The sequence below is a fragment of the Mus caroli genome, unplaced genomic scaffold (genome assembly GCF_978045245.1).
Source record: "Mus caroli unplaced genomic scaffold, Mus_caroli_1 scaffold_19, whole genome shotgun sequence".
In the NCBI taxonomy this organism is placed as follows: Eukaryota; Metazoa; Chordata; class Mammalia; order Rodentia; family Muridae; genus Mus; species Mus caroli.
Genome location: NW_028227274.1, coordinates 48,952,704 through 48,973,757, shown reverse-complemented (window position 1 = coordinate 48,973,757; position 21,054 = coordinate 48,952,704).

Here is a 21,054-nt window from a genome sequence, read left to right as displayed (position 1 = left end):
GGGAACACCTTCATAGAAGCAGGGGAAGGGGGAACTGGATAGGTGGGGATTCGGGAGGGAAACCAGGAAAAGAGATAACATTTGAAATGTAAATAAAATATTTAATAAAATAAAATTAAAACAACAACAACAAACCACTGACTGAGTTCAAATCCCATCAACCACATAGTGACTCACAACCATCTGTAATGGGATCCAATGTCCTCTTCTGGTGTGTCTGAAAACAGCTACAATAAACACACACACACACACACACACACACACACACACACACACACACACACACATATATATATATATATATATATATATATATATATTGGAATAACTATAAAAGTAAAGTAGTTGTGTGCCACCTGACATCAATGGCAGGTAATAAGCCCAGGCCTTTTCTGCAAGAGCAGTGTGAGCTCTTAACTTTTGAGCCACCTAACACACCAACAAATACTTTTTGTTCAATAAATTGTCAGGCTTAAAGTTTATACATATATTTATTTCATGAGAACCCACTGTAGAATGGCTTTTACTTTTGGAGGGGTTGTACATCTTTCTATAACTTGAGTTTCTTTCTCTACTTGAATAGTGTCATGATACTTCTAAAAGCACTGTGCTGACTTATTCATCATGTGTTTGGTAATAATGGCAACTCTCCAAAGAAATTGGCTTGGGTATTTTCCAGGAGAATTTTGTTATAGTGATGCAATGGAAATGTTAGAGAATGGGGATAGCAACAGAAATTGTGGGGGCATCTTGTCTGAGGACAAGGATGAAAAGAGTTACATACATTATCTTCCTCCTCAGGATGGACAATAGTATTGAGTGTCCCCTAAGTACAGGCAACAGTGTAGACTGCCATAAGGTTGGGCTACAGTACTGACCCCCAGTGCCACTCACAGAAACTGACTATAACAAATAGCCGTGGATGTCAAAAACGTTGTGTTAAGACTTAGAAGTTCACTGATCCCAAATGATCATCCATTGTCAAAACTGTATGTGTCTCAATTAAGAGACAAACTCCTTAAATTTGTCTACATTGGAAGACATTAAGATAGTAAAGAAGGAGACTCATAGTAACATGCCACTGCTGATGTTAGAGTTAATGCATCCATGTGGGTAAAATTAAAAAAAAAAGAATCAAAGAATCAAAAATGAGGAGTTGAGCAAGCAAGGTATGAATCATATCCTGCTGTAGAATTTTTGTGGTTGTACCAGATTTATAGAACTTAGCCACGGGAAGCAGCCCCTAGAAGATTTTATAGGTGTTTGTGTGTGTGTGTGTGTGTGTGTGTGTGTGTGTGTGTGTGTGTGTGTGTGTAGAACTAGAAATGACAAACAGTTTCAAACAGAGGAAATCGCTGCATCTCCAGAGTTAAAGTCTGGCATTTACTTAAACTTGTGTTCCAAATGTCAAATTCAACACAAGGCAAAGTTTAGTTCTAATAAACAGTCTCAGATTTGAGCCTGACCACTAATACAGGGTGTTTAATGAACAGATGGACTAATGAATGAATTCATCATTACTACCCTCACCAGAAAGAAAAATTAAAGATAAACTTGATGTAATAATCAAGACACAAAATACTGAGTTCTGTAAGTGTCTTGCTGCTGTTAGGAAACAGGCTTAAATCTCTGAGCATTGTAATTAAAATTTTTCTTTTAACCATATATTTCAGCACTCTTTTGCCTTGTCTTCATAAAAATATGCAGTCTAAATCTCTTGCACTACTTCCAATTTTATATTTCAAAGTCTTAGTTTGTAAGGAAAACAGAAACTGGAAAACCGAGACTTAAGTTGATTATTTGATAGATGAAAAAACCTAAGCAATAGAGATAAAACTTATAAATTAAATAGAATCACATCTTTTTGGGCTATTTATTTATTTCAAATTTTATAAATTAAGATCCTCTGGAACATAAAAACTGAAGTGCGATTAGATGAGAAAGAAGTTTTAGTGAAAATACATTTGCTAAGGTATGGGATGTATTACTGCAAATGGCACCAATAACAGATCCAAGTGTATGACATACTAGACAAGGAGGGTGAACTGTGGGACAGAGCTATACTCTGGAGTAGAATTGTAAGAATCTTTGGACAGGTCATGAGCGAAAGGAGCCCTAGATATCAATAACACACATTTTACTAAAGTTTGTATCTATCCATGTGGCAAAATCTAATTCTCAGGGTTAGGTTTTTGGGGAAATGATCAAGCTGAGGAGGTAATGTTTTATTTCTTTCTTTCTTTGTTGTTGTTGTTTTTGTTTTTGTTTTTGTTTTTTCAAGACAGGATTTCTCTGTGTAGCCCTGGCTGTCCTGGAACGCACTCTGTAGACCAGGCTGGCCTCGTTGCCTCCACCTCAGAGATCCGCCTGCCTCTTCCTCTCAAGTGCTGGGATTAAAGGCATGAGCCACCACTGCCTGGTGTAGGAGGTAATGTTTTTATGAACAGCATCAACGTCTTTATAGGAAAATGATTAGAGTTTACATCCAACTCCCTACATGTAAACTCAGAATAAGGAGGGACTAGCTAGAAGCTAGAAGGTAGGCTCGAACCAGAAACCGAATCCGGCAATGTCTTGCCCTGACCTACTCATTGTAAATCACTGTGAGTAATATATTTCTCTTAGAGATAAGTTATTCAGATAATGTTGTTTTATTTTAGCAGACAGATAAAGCAAAGTTATACTCCCACGGTGGTCACTGAGAAGTCCACGTGAGGGACTCCAGTAGGATCGATCTAGGGTCTTAAAGGGAACTTCTGAGGTAGCAGCAAGGACTACCTTTCTACTGTGCTATCTGCAGTTGGTGATTGTCATTGTTCCCATGGAGACAAGTGGGAACTGAAGTGTCGTGTCTTAAATATTTCTTAAATATTTCTCATGACAAATTTAACCACCCCAAAGAATTTTGCTTTTAAATTCATGCTGTACTACAAATGTCAGCACAGGGCACTGCTGTTATTTTAATTTGGCTACCTTTTAGGAGAAATAGGTCAACATAACCTTTTTTTGTTGTTATAGTTTTAAAATTCATTTATTAATTTTTCTTTTATGGGATATTTTCTTTATTTACATTTCAAATGAAACCCCCTTTCCAGGTCTCCCCTCTAGAACCCCCTATCCCAAAACTCCTCCCCCTGCCTCTTCACCACTCACCCACCCACCCACTCCTGCCTTCCTGCTCTGGCATTCCCCTACACTGGCACATCGAACACCCTCAGGCCCCACGGCTGCTCCTCCCACGTATGTCCAACAAGGCCATCCTTGCCACATATATGGCCAGAGCCATGTGTACTCTTTGGTTGGTGGTTTAGTCCCTGGAGAGCTCCGGGGGGATCTGGTCATTTGACACTGTTGATCCCCGCCCCCCATCCATGGAGCTTCAAACCCCTTCAGCTCTTTCAGTTCTTCTAACTCCTCCATTGGTCACCCAACTCAGTCCAATGGTTGGCTGTGAGCATCCACCTCTGTATTTGTCAGACCCTGGAAGAGCTTCTCAAGTGACAGCCATATCTGGCTCCTGTCAACAAGCACTTCTTGGCATCCATAATAGTGTCCGGGTTTGGTGTCTGTATATGGGATGGATCCCCAGGTGGGGAAGTCTCTGAATGGTCATTCCTTCAGTCTCAGCTCTGAACTTTGTCTCTGTAACACTTTCTATGGGTATTTTGTTTCTCTTTCAAAGAAGGACTAAAGTATCCACACTGTAATCTTCCGTCTTCTTGAGGTTCATGTGGTCTGTGAATTGGATCTTGGATATTCTGAGCTTTTGGGCTAAAACCCACTTATCAGTGAGTGCAGACCATGTGTCATTTTTTGTGATTGGGTTACCTCACTCAAGATGATATTTTCTTTTTCTTTTTTTTTAATTAGGTATTTTCCTCATTTACATTTCCAATGCTATCCGAAAGGTCCCCAATACACGTTCCAACTCGCCTACCCACCAACTCCCACTTATTGGCCCTGGCATTCCCCTGTAATGGGGCATATAAAGTTTGCAAGTCCAATGGGCCTCTATTTCCAGTGATGGCCAACTAGGCCATCTTTTGATACATATGCAGCTAGAGTCAAGAGCTCTGGGGTACTGGTTAGTTCATAATGTTGTTCCACCTATAAGGTTGCAGATCCCTTTAGCTCCTTGGGTACTTTCTCTAGCTCCTCCATTGGGGGCCCTGTGATCCATCCAATAGCTGATTGTGAGCATCCACTTCTGTGTTTGCTAGGCCCCAGCATTGTCTCAAAAGAGACAGCTATATTTGGGTCCTTTCAGCAAAACCTTGCTAGTGTATGCAATGGTGTCAGCGTTTGGAAGCTGATTATGGGATGGATCCCTGGATATGGCAGTCTTTAGATGGTCCATCCTTTCCTCACAGCTCCAAACCTTATCTCTTTAACTCTTTCCATGGGTGTTTTGTTCCCAATTCTAAGAAGGGGCACAGTGTCCACACTTTGGTTTTCGTTCTTCTTGAGTTTCATGCGTTTAACAAAATTTATCTTATATCTTGCTTATCCTAAATTTTGGGGCTAATATCCACTTATCAGTGAGTACATATTGTGTGAGTTCCTTTGTGATTATGTTACTTCACTCAGGATGATGCCCTCCAGGTCAATCCATTTGCCTAGGAATTTCATAAATTCATTCTTTTTAATAGCTGAGTAGTACTCCATTGTGTAAATGTACCACATTTTCTGTATCCATTCCTCTGTTGAGGGGCATCTGGGTTCTTTCCAGCTTCTGGCTATTATAAATAAGGCTGCTATGAACATAGTGGAGCATGTGTCCTTCTTACCTGTTGGAATATCTTCTGGATATATGCCCAGGAGAGGTATTGCTGGATCCTCTGGTAGTATTATGTCTAATTTTCTGAGGAACCGCCAAACTGATTTCCAGAGTGGTTGTACAAGCTTGCAATCCCACCAACAATGAAGGAATGTTCCTCTTTCTCCACATCCTCGCCAGCATCTGCTGTCACCTGAATTTTTGATCTTAGCCATTCTGAGTGGTGTGAGGTGGAATCTCAGGGTTGTTTTGATTTGCATTTCCCTGATGATTAAGGATGTTGAACATTTTTTCAGGTGCTTCTCTGCCATTCAGTATTCCTCAGGTGAGAATTCTTTGTTCAGTTCTGAGCCCCATTTTTTAATGGGGTTATTTGATTTTCTGGAGTCCACCTTCTTGAGTTCTTTATATATATTGGATATTAGTCCCCTATCTGATTTAGGATAGGTAAAGATCCTTTCCCAATCTGTTGGTGGTGTTTTTGTCTTATTGACGGTGTCTTTTGCCTTGCAGAAGCTTTGCAACTTTATGAGGTCCCATTTATCAATTCTCGATCTTACAGCACAAGCCTTTACTGTTCTTTTCAGGAATTTTTCTCCTGTACCCATATCTTTGTGGCTTTTCCATACTTTCTCCTCTATATATTTCAGTGTCTCTGGTTTTATGTGGAGTTCCTTAATCCCCTTACATTTGACCTTAGTACAAGGAGATAGGAAGGGATCAATTCACATTCTTCTACATGATAACAGCCAGTTGTGCCAGCACCATTTGTTGCAAATGCTCTCTTTTTTCCACTGGATGGTTTTTGCTCCCTTGTCAAAGATCAAGTGACCATAGGTGTGTGGGTTCATCTCAGGGTCTTCAATTCTGTTCCATTGGTCTACTTGTCTGTTTTTATACCAGTACCATGCGGTTTTTATCACAATTGCTCTGTAGTATAGCTTTAGGTCAGCCATGGTGATTCCACCAGAGGTTCTTTTATCCTTGAGAAGAGTTTTTGTTATCCTAGGTTTTTTGTTATTCCAGATGAATCTGCTGATTGCCCTTTCTAATTCCTTGAAGAATTGAGTTGGAATTTTGATGGGGATTGCATTGAATCTGTAGATTGCTTTTGGCAAGATAGCCATTTTTACCATGTTGATCCTGCCAATCCATGAGTATGGGAGATCTTTCAATCTTCTGAGATCTTCTTTAATTTTTTTTCCAGAGACTTGAATTTCTTGTCCTACAGATCTTTCACTTCCTTAGTTAGAATCACGCCAAGGTATTTTATATTGTTTGTGACTATTGAGAAGGGTGTTGTTTCCCTAATTTCTTTCTCAGCCTGTTTATCCTTTGTATACAGAAAGGCCATTGACTTGCTTGAGTTAATTTTATATCCAGCTACTTCACTGAAGCTGTTTATCAGGCTTAGGAGTTCTCTGGTGGAATTTTTAGGGTCATTTATATATACTATCATATCATCTGCAAAGAGTGATATTTTGACTTTCTTCTTTTCCTATATGTATCCCCTTGAGCTCCTTTTGTTGTCTAATTACTCTGGCTAGGGCTACAATTACAATGTTGAATAGGTAGGGAGAGAGTGGGCAGCCTTGTCTAGTCCCTGATTTTAGTGGGATTTCTTCCAGCTTCTCACCATTTACTTTGATGTTGGCTACTGGTTTGCTGTATATTGCTTTTATCATGGTTAGGTATGGGCCTTGAATTCCTGATCTTTCCAAGACTTTTATCATGAATAGGTGTTGGATTTTGTCAAAGGCTTTCTCAGCATCTAACCAGATGATCATGTGGTTTTTCTCTTTGAGTTTGTTTATATACTGGATTATGTTGATGGATTTCCATATATTGAACCATCCCTGCATCCCTGGGATGAAACCTACTTGGTCAGGATGGATGATTGTTTTGATGTGTTCTTGGATTCGGTTAGCAAGAACTTTATTGAGGATTTTTGCATTGATATTCATAAGGGAAATTGGTCTGGAGTTCTCTATCTTTGTTGGGTCTTTTTGTGGTTTAGGTATCAGAGTAATTGTGGCTTCATAGAATGAGTTGGGTAGAGTACCTTCTGTTTCTATTTTGTGGAATAGTTTGTGAAGAACTGGGATTAGATCTTCTTTGAAGGTCTGATAGAACTCTGCACTAAACCCATCTGGTCCTGGGCTTTTTTTTTTGGTTGGGAGACTATTAATGACTGCTTCTATTTCTTTGGGGGATATGGGACTGTTTAGATGATTAACCTGATCTTTGATTTAACTTTGATACCTGGTATCTGTCTAGAAACTTGTCCATTTCATCCAGGTTCTCCAGTTTTGTTGAGTATCGCCTTTTGTAGAAGGATCTGATGGTGTTTTGGATTTCTTCAGGATCTTTTGTTATGTCTCACTTTACATTTCTGATTTTGTTAATTTGAATACTTTCCCTGTGCCCTCTAGTCAGTCTGGCTAAGGGTTTATCTATCTTGTTGATTTTCTCAAAGTACCAGCTCCTCGATTGGTTGATTCTTTGAATAGTTCTTCTTGTTTCAACTTGGTTGATTTCGCCCCTGAGTTTGATTATTTCCTGCCTTCTACTCCTCTTGGGTAAATTTGCTTCCTTTTGTTCTAGAGCTTTTAGGTGTGTTGTCAAGCTGCTAATGTGTGCTCTCTCTAGTTTCTTTTTGGAGGCACTCAGATCTATGAGTTTTCCTCTTAGAAATGCTTTCATTGTGTCCCATAAGTTTGGGTATGTTGTGGCTTCATTTTCATTAAACTCCAAAAATTCCTTATTTTCTTTCTTTATTCCTTCCTTGACCAAGGTACCATTGAGAAGAATGTTGTTTAGTTTCCACATGTGTTGGCTTTCTATTATTTATTTTGTTATTGAAGATCAGCCTTAGTCCATGGGGATCTGATAGAATGCATGTGACAATTTCAATAGTTTTTTATATGTTGAGGCTTGTTTTGTGACCAATTATGTGGTCAATATTGGAGAAGGTACCATGAGGTGTTGAGAAGAAGGTATATCCTTTTGTTTTAGGATAAAATGTTCTGTAGATATCTGTCAGATCCATTTGTTTCATAACCTCTATTAGTTTCACTGTGTCCCTGTTTAGTTTCTGTTTCCATGATATGTCCATTGGTGAAACTGGTGTGTTGAAGTCTCCCACTATTATTGTGTGAGGTGCAATGTGTACTTTGAGCTTTACTAAAGTATCTTTAATGAATGAGGCTGCCCTTGTATTTGGAGCATAGATATTCAGAATTGATAGTTGCTCTTGGAGGATTTTACCTTTGATGAATATGAAGTGTCCTTCCTTGTCTTTTTTGATGGTTTTGGGTTGGAAGTTGATTTTATTAGATATTAGGATGGCTACTCCAGCTTGTTTCTTCCTACCATTTGCTTGGAAAATTGTTTTCCAGCCTTTCATTCTGAGGTAGTGTCTATCTTTTTCTCTGAGATGAGTTTCCTGTAAGCAAAATGTTGGGTCCTGTTTGTGTAGCCAGTCTGTTATGCTATGTCTTTTTATCGGGGAGTTGAGTCCATTGATATTAAGAAATATTAAGGAAAAGTAATTGTTGCTTCCTTTTTTTTGTTGTTAGAGTTGGCATTCTGTTCTTGTGGCTGTCTTCTTTTAGGTTTGTTGAGGGATTACTTTCTTGCTTTTTCTAGGACGTGGTTTCCATCCTTGTATTGGTGTTTTTCTGTTATTATCCTTTGAAGGGCTAGATTCATGGAAAGATAATGTGTGAATTTGGTTTTGTCTTGGAATACTTTGGTTTCTCCATCTATGTTAATTGAGAGTTTGGCTGGGAATAGTAGCCTGGGCTGGAATTTGTGTTCTCTTAGTGTCTGTATAACATCTGTCCAGGCCCTTCTGGCTTTCATAGTCTCTGGTGAAAAATCTGGTGTAATTCTGATAGGCTTGCCTTTATATGTTACTTGACCTTTTTCCCTTACTGCTTTTAGTATTCTATCTTTATTTAGTGTATTTGTTGTTCTAATTATTATGTGTCGGAAGGAATTTCTTTTCTGGTCCAGTCTATTTGGAGTTCTGTAGGCTTCTTGTATGTTCATGGGCATCTCTTTCTTTAGGTTTGGGAAGTTTTCTTCTATAATTCTGTTGAAGATATTTGCCAGTCCTTAGAGTTGAAAATCTTCATTCTCATCTACTCCTATTATCCGTAGGTTTGGTCTTTTCATTGTGTCCTGGATTTCCTGGGTGTTTTGAGTTAGGATCTTTTTGGATTTTGTATTTTCTTTGATTGTTGTGCCGATGTTCTCTATGGAGTCTTCTGCACCTGAGATTCTCTCTTCCATCTCTTGTATTCTGTTGCTGATGCTTGCATCTTTGGTTCCAGATTTCTTTCCTAGGTTTTCTATCTCCAGCGTTGCCTCACTTTGGGTTTTCTTTATTGTGTCTACTTCCCTTTTTAGGTCTTGGATGGTTTTATTCAATTCCATCACCTGTTTGGTCTGGTTTTCCTGCAATTCTTTAAGGGATTTTTGTGCTTCCTCTTTAATGTCTTCTACCTGTTTAGCAGTGTTCTCCTGCAATTCTTTAAGGGATTTTTGTGCTTCCTCTTTAATGTCTTCTACCTGTTTAGCAGTGTTCTCCTGCAATTCTTTAAGGGATTTTTGTGCTTCCTCTTTAATGTCTTCTACCTGTTTAGCAGTGTTGTCCTGTATTTCTTTAAGTGTGTTATTAAAGTCCTTCTTGATGTTCTCTACCATCATCATGAGATATGCTTTTAGATCCAGGTCTAGCTTTTCCGGTGTGTTGGGGTGCCCTGGACTGGGCGAAGTGGGAGTGCTTGGTTCTGATGATGGTGAGTGGTCTTGGTTCCTGTTAGTAAGATTATTATGTTTACCTTTCGCCATCTGGTAATCTCTGGAGTCAGTTGTTATAGTTGTTTCTGTTTAGAGATTGTTCTTCTGGTGATTCTGTTAGCCTCTATCAGCAGACCTGGGAGAAAGGCTCTCTCCTCTGAGTTTCAGTGGTCAGAGCACTCTCTGCAGGCAAGCTCTCCTCTTACAGGGAAGGTGCACAGATATCTGGTGTTTGGACCTCCTCCTGGCCGAAGATGAAGGCCCAAAACAGGACCTTTCCCAGAAGCTGTGTTGCTTTGGCGGGTCACAGAAGCTGTCAGCTTGTGTGGTGCACACTCTCACCTGTGCAGACTATGTTTGGTGGAGTCCCGGAACCAAGATGGCTACCGCCAATCTAGATGCAAAAGCCTCCTGGGCCGGGTGGATACCTGTCCTCTGGTCAGGAAGGTGGCCAGATGTCTGGGGCCTGAAAAGGGTGCTGCCTTGGTAGCTCTGTGGCTCCCGCCTGTCCCAGAAGCTGTCAGCTTCTGTGATGCACACTCACCTGTGCAGAGTAAGTTCAGTGGAGTCCTAGAACCAAGATGGCTCAAACTGATCCTGAGGCAAAGGGCTCCCGGGCTGGGTGGACACCTGTCCTCTGGCCTGGAGGGTGGCTGGATGTCTAGGGCCCGAAAAGGGCGCTGCCTCCAAGGCTCTGTGGCTCCTGCCTGTCCCACAACTGTCAGGTTCTGTGGTGCACACTCTCACCTGTGCAGACTAAGTTCCTAAGTTCGGTGGAGTCCCGGAACCAAGATGGCTACTGCAGATCCTGAGGCAAAGGGCTCCCAGGCCAGGCGGAGACCTTTCCTCTGGCCAGGAGGGTGGCCGGATCACCTGAAGCCTTAAGATCCCATGGCCGGTGTTGTGAGTAGCTGGCAGGTGTCAGCCGACTCTGTGCCGTAGCTACTCCTGTGGTGGTAGGACCGAAAGGGGCTTGTGCCCCTACTCAGGCCGGGTTTTCTGCTTCCCTAACTAATGCAGTCTCAGGTCCCGCTCGATTGGATTGGAGCAGAGGCTGTGTTCCACTCACCAGAAGTCGTGGGTAGCTGGCGGGTGTCAGCTGACTCTGCGACCTAGCTACCCTGGTGCTCAAGATGTTATTTTCTAATTCCATCCTTTTGCCTGTTAATTTCATGAAGTCATTGTTTTTAATAGCTGAGTAGTACTCCATTGTGTAAATGTACTACATTTTTTGTATCCATTCCTCTGTTGAAGGACATCTGGGTTCTTTCCAGCTTCTGGATATTGTACATAAGGCTGCTATGAACATAGCAGAGAATATGTCCTTATTATCTATTGAATCATCTTCTGATATATGCTCAGGAGTGGTATAACTGGGTCCATAGACCCGTGTGGTGTATGCTTAACAAACTGAAGTATAAAACAAACAAACAAAAAAAACCATATAAGAACCAAGTAACATATATATAATGCCTCCAGTCATTGAGCTAGTTTAATACGGGTATATTTTAAGGTTGGATAAACTTTTTATTTGTTGTTTATCTTTACTTCTTCTGATTTAATGATTAATTATTGTTTCTCTCCAAATTACTGGGAAGAGCTATGTTTGATGTGTGTATCTATACATATACATATACATATCATATATACATACTTACATACATATATGTGTGTGTGTTTAATATAGTGAATTTTTTATAAATATTTTCTGAAACAAAATAAGGGATGAAATTAGCATTTTATTCTGAATAATGGATGAAAATCGAAACTAAATCCCTGAACATCAGCTTGAATATTTTCTTATTCCAAATAATAACGTAAGTTGAAAACAAATCGAATACTACTCCACAGAAAGACATGATCCCATATTTGTGTTAATAAAATATGATCATATTATAATAAATTCCTAAATCTAGCTCAAATATTTGTAGGACTTCCTATAATTTGGGATAATCTGAAGTACAATTTATACTGCCTGACATTTGACCATCAAAGGCAAAACATTAGTAGCAATTATAGCAAACCTAAAGAGCTAAATTAATTTAAAATCCCTACTTAAAATGTATACTTTTTAAGTACATGTCACCATATATGTGCAAACATAGCATAGATTAGAGTCTAGAAATCTGAAAGCCTACATCTTTAAAAGATTAAATGTTTGAAATATATACAAGAAACTGTCCAGCATACTGGGAAAAATGTCATTTTATTTATTTTTTATTAGATATTTTCTTCATTTACATTTCAAATGCTATCCCCTTTCCTAGTTTACTCTCTGAAAATCCCCTATACCCTCACTGCTCCCCCTGCTCCCCAACTCACCCACACCTACTTCCTGGTCCTGGTATTCCCCTATACTGGGGCATATAATCTTCTCAAGACCAAGGGCCTCTCCTCCCATTGATGGCTGATTAGGCCATCCTCTGCTACATATGCAGCTAGAGACATGAGGTCTGGGAGTCCTGCTTATTTCATATTGTTGTTCCTCCTATTGGGTTGCAGATCCCATTAGCTCCTTGGGTACTTTCTCTAGCTTCTTCATTGGGGACCCTATGTTCCATCCAATAGATGAATGTGAGCATCCACTTCTATATTTGCCAGGCACTGGCATAGCCTCACAGGAGACAGCTATATCAGGGTCCTGTCAGCCAAATCTTGTTGGCATATGTAATAGTGTCTGTGTTTGGTGGTTGTTTATTGGAAGAATCCCTGGATGGGGCAGTCTCTGGATGGCCATTCCTTCAGTCTCAGCTCTGAACTTTATCTCTGTATCTCCTTCCATGGGTAATTTGTTCCCCATTCTAAGAGGGACAAAGTATCCACAGTTTGGTCTTCCTTCTTCTTGAGCTTCATGTATTTTACAAATTGTATTTGGGTATTCTAAGTTTCTGGGCTAATATCCACTTATCAGTGAGTGCATATCATATGTGTTCTTTTGTGATTGGGTTACCTCACTCAAGATGATATTTTATAATTCCATCCATTTACCTGTGAATTTCATGAAGTCACTGTTTTTAATAGATGAATCGTACTCCATTGTGTAAATGTACCACATTTTCTGTATTCATTCCTCTGTTGAGGACATCTGGGTTCTTGCAAGCTTCTGGCTATTATAAATAAGGCTGCTATGAATAGAGTGGAGCACATAAAACCTGGAAACTAGATGATGATTTTTGATGACTATAGAATTCTTTTTTTGCAGAAAGACTGGCATTCCTCATCCTGAAGAGGAGATTCAAAACTGCACATTTTATTATATGAGTTATTTATACATTTCCTTAAGCTAATATGAAATATCCTCTCTGCTGTTATTGTTTATACTTCTTACTTTTTGATATTAGAGTATCAAAAATAAATAACCATCTGATAAATGATAAATATAAATAATCAGCAATAATCAGTAAACTTGTTATAAATATGAGAGAGAGAGGCAGAGAGAGAAATAGAGTTAGAATGAGATAGAGAGAATGAGATAGAGAGACATAGACAGAGACAGAGGCAGAGAGACGGAGAGAGGCCATGAATTGAGAAAAAGCTACAGAGGTGCATGGGAAAGGCTAGACTAAGAGAAAGGAGTAGGGAAACAATTTAATTATATTTTAACTAAAAAAACATGCAATTAAAATTAGAGATATCTGAGATCATCAATCAATAAAAATAAAATGATGACTTTGAATACTGTTATTTCTTTGTTATTGATAGAGCCTTCTCAAATCTAGAGTAGTGAACAAACTCAATGAATAGTTTCTTCTCAATTTATTTTGAGATATTTAACATGAAATATACTGAAGCAGTATAAAATATCAAATACCTTATTCAATAATAAAAACAGATAAAATGAGCTGATCAAAAAAGATTAAACATTAGCAGTTCTAGAAACAACCTTAATATTTCCCCTACTTGAAGAAAATAAGGATGATATTTCAATCTTATATAGAAAGTGAGTATTTTTAAAACTCCTTATGCAATCATAAAAGAAAATGTGTGTGCTCAAAATTCATATAAAATGAGTCTGTAGCATATTGCTTTTTATTAAAAAATTCAATCAAATATTACCTGGATATTAAAAAAAATAAAGCAACTCAGTGTGATCAGCAATGCTCTTCCCCAGTCCTCCTCACTCATCAAGTCTTCCATTTAACGTCTTGCTGTGACTGTTGCACAGCTCTAGTGTCTTGATTTATCAGTGTTGGCATAATGTCCATTACACAGTGATAGCATAGGGATCAGCACTAGACCATGGATCTTTATTGTAGTCGTCATCTACATCCCATGTAAGAAAAAATATGTTGAAATCTGTCACTTACTTATGTTGTTGTCAAATGGCTTTTCAAAGAGATGGACAAATTATGTGTAAATTTTACTGCAACCTGAACATGGCATTCAAAATTCATGTAACCAATGTTAGCACATTTGAGAATATGTCTGTAGGGAAGCCTTTAAAACATGATAGATACATGGATGGATAGATGGATAGAGATGAGAAGAGTTAGAGGTAGATACTTTTTAAAGATTAAAAAATAAAATTTAAACATGAGCACATATTTAATAAATGTAAGATCTCATTGTAAGAAGGAAATATAAGAACAAAATAATTTGAGAAGTACAAAGTACTATACGAGAGTTATGACTGTGAGCCCTGAAGCCAAAATTCATAGTTTCAAATCCTGACTTATTTGTGAAGTGGGGACAAGAATGCTACTGATCTTCTACCGATGTTTGTGAGAGTATAATTAAATAGATGTAAAGTACTGAGAAGACAGTACCTGGGACATAAGTAAACATCCTGGTCATTTCGATTGCTATATTTATGATTTAATAATTGAAAAGGAGTCCATGAGTGGTGATTTCAATAGTCAGTATTCATGATTAAAAACAAAGGAATATATATATATATATATATATATATATATTCATATATATATTCATATATATTCATATATATGACAACATTTTATTGGGCCTGGCTTACAGGTTCAGTCCATTATCATCAGGGTGGGAGTATAGCAGTGTCTAGACAGGCATGACACAGGAGGACCTGAGAGTCTACATCTTATTCCAAAGGCAAATAGGAAAAGAATGGATTCCAGGGAGCTAGGAGAAGGGTCACAACGCTCAACCACACAGTGACATATTTCCTCCAACAAGGTCACATCTACTCCAACATGACCATACCTCCTAATAATGCCATTCCCTGGGCCAAGGATTTTCGAAACACCATACACAGTAATAATAATAATGATAGTAATAATAATAATTTTAAAAGAAGACATCAGTAACAAAAGAGAAAGTCTTTCCTAGAATTTGGTCATCATGCACACAGATTTTAGAATTACATCCTCCAGAAATATGAGGAGAATACATATATATATATAACTGGATTGCAGAGATATTAATATTAAGTAAAGAATTCACTTTATATGCAATAAGAATATTTTACAAAATGAATAATTAGCTCAAAAGGTATGAGAGTAAGGTATATAGGTCACATTTAAGCTCATACCCCACTTATTATTTTGAACTCAAATACCATACAGATATTGTCCCACCTGGGAATCCAGCCCATATACAATCACCAAACCCAGACACAATTGTGAATATTGTGAATGTAACAAATTGCTTGCTGACATGGGCCTGATATAGCTGTTCCCTTAGAGGCTCTGCCTGTGCCTGACAAATACAGAGGTGGGTGCTCTCAGCCAATCATTGGACTTAGCACAAGGTCCCCAATAGAGGAGCTAGAGAAAGGACCGAAGGATCTGAAGGAGCTTGCAGCCCCATAGGAGGGAAAACAGTATGAACCAACCAGTACTCCCAGAGCTCCCAGCGACTAAATCACCAACCAAAGAGTACACATGGAGGGACCCATGGCTCCAGCTGCATATGTAGCAGAGGATGGCATTATTGGACATCAATGGGAGGAGAGGCCCTTGATCCTGGGAAGGCTTAATGCCCCAATGTAAGGGAATGCCAGGACAGGGAAGTGGGAGTAGGTGGGTTAGTGAGCAGGGGAAGGGGAAGGGGTAGGGGGTTTTCAGAGAGGAAACCAGGAAAGATGATAACATTTGAAATGTAAATAAAGAAAATATCTAATAAAAAAAAAAGAATTGCAGCTATTATACAGATCCACAGAATCAATGGAAGTTACTGGCATGTAGATTCAGGATTAGCTAGCTATTTAATCACTAGTGAACCTTATTTAGTCCTTATTTAGTCCATTATAAACTACCATTTAACAATGTAAGGAAGCTATGTTATTACCTGATTATCTGGCTGGGAACAAGATAAAAACAGTCTCAGGTTACAGTAAAGACTTCTGTGTTCTCACAGATCTACCAAGTGACACTCGCACTATGTCAGCATTTCTACAGTGAAACCTTGGCATCATATAACCCTTTGAAGGTTTAGACTTCTATAGATGGCAAGTCTAAAAACAAGTCTCAGGAAAATAATCAGGGGAACAGGAGAAATTATTGAGAGACTAGGAGCAGTTGCTACTATTCCAGAAGACCAGATTTCCATTTGGTGGCTCACAACCACCTGTCCTTCCAGTTTCAGTGGCTACAACACCCTCCTCTGTCTTCCATAGGTATTAGACAAGCATGTGGTGCCCAGATGTACATACACATAAAACACTCATACCCATGAAGTAATTTAAAAAATCTTTAAAAAGAGGAATCAGGTAAGTTTATAAACATTTATGTAGACAATACAAATGGTAATATATTCAATTTATACCAAATGAGAAAACTTAAAGAAATTGTAATAGATCATATAACTGTGTTCCTAAAAATTAATTACATGATGTGAAATATATAGCAATTAAATCTATCTTACATATAAATGATCACACATACATACAAGGAATCATGTTTAAGCAATTTTGGGTCCTAGTACTGATACATTAAAAAGTAACATGTAAACTTATCATAGCTGGAATTGGATATTTAGTCTTTTGAAACATAAAATAACATGTAAATACTATCATTCTTTTATATAACTCAGCATATACAAATTAGAGACTTTGACATATTGAAAAAGTTGATTTATTTTCTGCAACATTGCAATAATAAATTAGACTGAAAGCAGTTCATGTATATAATTTACATATAATAATAGTCTATTATAATTATCTCTACTTAACATCATTTTTCTCAGTTTAGAAAAATCAGAAGATGTTTCAAGAACAATTATAATTGTTTAAATTTTTAATTGGGAAATAAAAATATTCATATTTATGAATTCTTGTGTGCTAGCTAGGTGATTACAGAATTTAAATATGTATTTTATCAATTTTATTTGGCTGAAGTTACTAATTTGTGCAAGCTTGAACTTAAAGTGGAACATAATGTAGCCAAAAAAGTGAAGCCAAATAGATTGAACAATTAAGTCATCTAAACCTGTTCTAACATGAACACATCCATCACAAATAAAATTTCTACAATTGAAAACTTATTTTTATCAAATATAGAAATGTGTACTAAATTATTTTTACTCCCAGAAATAGGTAAATTTACACAGTGTGCCAGAGATATGAGCTTGACCACCTTCTATATGATTAACTCATTCATTAATTGAACAAAATATATTTTAACATATAAAATTTCTTATACAAACCTTAATCAGACAAAAGAGTAACAGATTGGCAAAATATTCTTTTCTAGATGAAGCATATATTTGGAGAATGTCCAAGTATCCAAGCCTCTCAATATATCATAATTTGTAATTCTTCAAAATGTCTGAAGTCATGCTTAAACTTCTACAAAATATGGGCTGGTTTGTCTCCCAGTACGCTCCCAATGCACTCCCATTCGTACTTTGAAGTCCTTACCTGCAGTGCATCAGAATGGCACTTTATCTGGAGGCTAAATCTTTAAAATATGATTGAGACAAAATGATCTCAGTAGAGTGCTTCCCAAGTCAATGTAACTATTTTCCTCATAACAGAAGAGGAGACATTCAAGCAAGGACCTATGACCACATAAAAACCAAGTGCCATCTACAAGACCAGGAGAGATGCCAAGTGGGGGAAAAAGCAGCATGTATGTATGTATGTATGTATGTATGTATGTATGTATGTATGGTCAGCTTCTGGATGGAGCCTCTCAGAGGACAGTCATGCTCCTCTCTGCAAGCATTATAGAGCATCATAAATAGTGTAAGGGTTTGGTGCTTGCCCATGGGATAAGTCTCAAGTTAGGCTGATCATTGGCTGGCAATTCCCTCAATCTCTGCTCCATATTCTGCCCCTGAATTTCTTAAACAGGGTAAATTTTGGGTAAAAAGTTTTGTGGGTGGGTTGGTATCCCTATCTATGGGGTCCCTGACTCCATTTGGCTTCTATGACTATTTTACTCCTCCTTCTAAGTGAGATTTTATGAAACCTTGCTCTAGCCTTACATATTATTGAGCTTCCTTGGGTCTATGGAGGATAGTGTGGCTATACTGTATTTTATGACTCATATCTACTTGTAAGTGAGTATATTCTGTGCATGTCCCTTTGGGTTTGGTTACGTCAGTCAGGTTGATATTCTCAAGTTCCATCCATTAGCCTGAAAAATTCATGATAAATCTTTGCTTTAAATGGCTAAATAGTATTCCTTTGTGTAGATGTACCACATTCCACATAGCTGCTGACTAAAATAGATGCAGAGACTGACAGCCAAACATTGGATGGAGCTTGGGGACTCGAATGGAAGAACAGGAAGAAGAATTGAGGGCCCTGAAGAGGATAGGAACTCCATAGGAAGACCAACAGAGTCAACAATCCTAGACCCCTGAGAGCTCTCAGAGAATGAACTACCAACCGAAGAGGATAAAAAGGCTGGACCTAGGTCCCTGCACATATGTAGCAGATGTGCAACTCAGTTTTCATTTTGGATCCTCCAATAGCTGAAGCAGGGGTTATCCCTAAAGCTGTTGCCTGTTTGTGAAATATGCTTCACTAACTGGATCTCAGTGGAAGAGAATCAACCTAGCACTGGGAAGATTTGATATGCCATTGTGGGATCTGGGATCGGGGGCTCCACTCTCTCAGAAGAGAAGGGGGAATGGACTGTATGAGGGGGAGCCAGGAGGAGGCAGCAGTTGAGATGTAAAATGGATAAATACATTCACTTTTAATAAAAGAAAAAAAGGAACTTTGAAACAACTTGATCTCACATTTCTAGTTTTTAAAACTCTGAGAAATAGTCTTGCTGAAATTAGAATGTGGACTAGTTAGTATATTGCCTACTGGGTATTGGATGAATGTAGATATTATATTGTATTCTTTTTTGTTGTTGTTGTTTTTGATGTGTGAGTTACAGGTATTGACAATTATAAATACATATATTCATAAATGCTGTTAGCTTGAATCATATAATGAAGTTGTTTGATATACAAAAACAAGTATTTCCCAAACCATAGCTTAAGTTAATATTTTATTAAACTAGTGGAAGAACTGGATGGTTTGGGTTAGAATGTTTTGCTGAAATAGAGGGAAGTGTAAGAGGAAATGTTCCACAATCAAATGTCCCAACTTTTCCTGAATTAATGAAGAGATTAAATATAATTCCAACAAAAATATTATAATTCCAAAAAAAGTTTCTCTTTTACAACAAACTTGTTCCTAAATCTTATCTTGAAATATAATCAAGAAAAACTGTCTGAAGGCAATGTTGGAGCTTTCCTTGTGTACAATAAACAGAATATTTTGTAATTTTTGCTTTCATTTGGTTTTTGGTTTTCTGAGACACGGCTTCTCTGTGTGGCCTTGGCTGTCTTGGAACTTGTTCTGCTGATAAGTTTTTTATTGAGATAATAATTTTAATGAATTACAGTGATAAAAAATGTGATTTTAAGATTTGTTGAGAATTCCTACAGCATATGTTGTACTAAAATGTCATATAATAAAGAAAATTAAAAATGGCTTTGGACAAAACATATATTAAACTGTGCCTATAACATCATTTTTTTGAAGAAAAATATTATCCAAACTTATATCAAACAGAACTTTGCCAACTACCTTGTTGCATTTGGTATGGTTTTGTTCATTTTGTCAACATTCTTATTTAATTTGGGGATGGGGCTGGAGAGGGCTGGGAATGAGAACAGAAATCAGTAGGGGACAACTCTGGGACTAACTGGAGATATCAGGTGAGGAGCTTCATGGAGGCTACAGGGAGTGACTCTAGCTGAGACTTCTACTAGTCTGAGATATGGAGACTGAAGTGGCCACCTCCTGTAGCCAGACAAGATTTCCATTGGAGGGCAGGGAACCCACCGATGAAACCTTCAATCCAAAATTTGTCCTGCTTGTAAGATTCTTGCTCAGAGATAAAGATGGAGCAGAAATTGGGGGAATGGCAAACCAATGACTGGCTCCACTTGAGTCCTATGCAGTAGGTTAGAGCCAACCGCTGACACTGTTAATGGTACTCTATGTTTGCAGACAGCGGCCTAGCATAACTGTCTCCTGAGAGGCTTCATCCAGCAGCAGATGGAAACTGATGAAAAGACTCGCAGCCAAACATGGAAAGTCCCATGTGGGATAGAACTGAACAAACCAGAGGGGTCAAGGACACCTAAAGGATCTATTAACCTCCAAATGCATCCAGTTGCCTAAGAATTTCATGAATTCATTGTTTTAAATTGATGAGTAGTACTCCATTGTGTAAATGTACCACATTTTCTGTATCAATTCCTCTGTTGAGAGACATCTGGGTTCTTTCCAGCTTCTGGCTATTATAAATAAGGCTGCTATGAACATAGTGGAGCATGTGTCCTTATTACAAGTTGAAACATCTTCTGGGTATATTCCCAGGAGAGGATCTTCCGGTAGTACTATGTCCAATTTTCTGGGGAACTGCCAGACTGATTTCTAGAGTGGTTGTATCACCTTGCAATCCCACCAATAATGGAGGACAGAAGGAAGGACCATCTAGAGACTGTCCTACTCAGGGATCCATCGCATATGCAACCACCAAACCCAGACACTATTGCATATGCCAACAAGATTTGGCTGACAGGACCCTGAGATAGCTCTCTCTTGTGAGGCTATGCCAATGCCTGGCAAATACAGAAGTGGATGTTCACAGTCATCTATTGGATGGAACACAGGGCCCCCTAATGAAGGAACTAGAGAAAGTACCCAAGGAGCTAAAGAGGTCTGCAACCCTATAGGTGGAACAACACTATGAACTAGCCAGTAGCCTCCAGAGCTGTGTTTCTAGTTGCATATGTAGCAGAGGATGGCCTAGTTGGCCATCAATGGGAGGAGAGGTCCTTGGTTTTGCGAAGATCATATGCCCCAGTACAGGGGCATGTCAGGGCAAGGAAGTGGGAGTGGGTGGGTTTGGGAGCAGGGCGAAGGGAGGGTATAGGGGGCTTTGGGGATAGCATTTGAAATGTAAATGAAGAAAGTATCAAATAAAAAAAAGAAGAAGAAAAAGAATCTATTAACCTGATCCACCAAACAAAGAACATGCAGA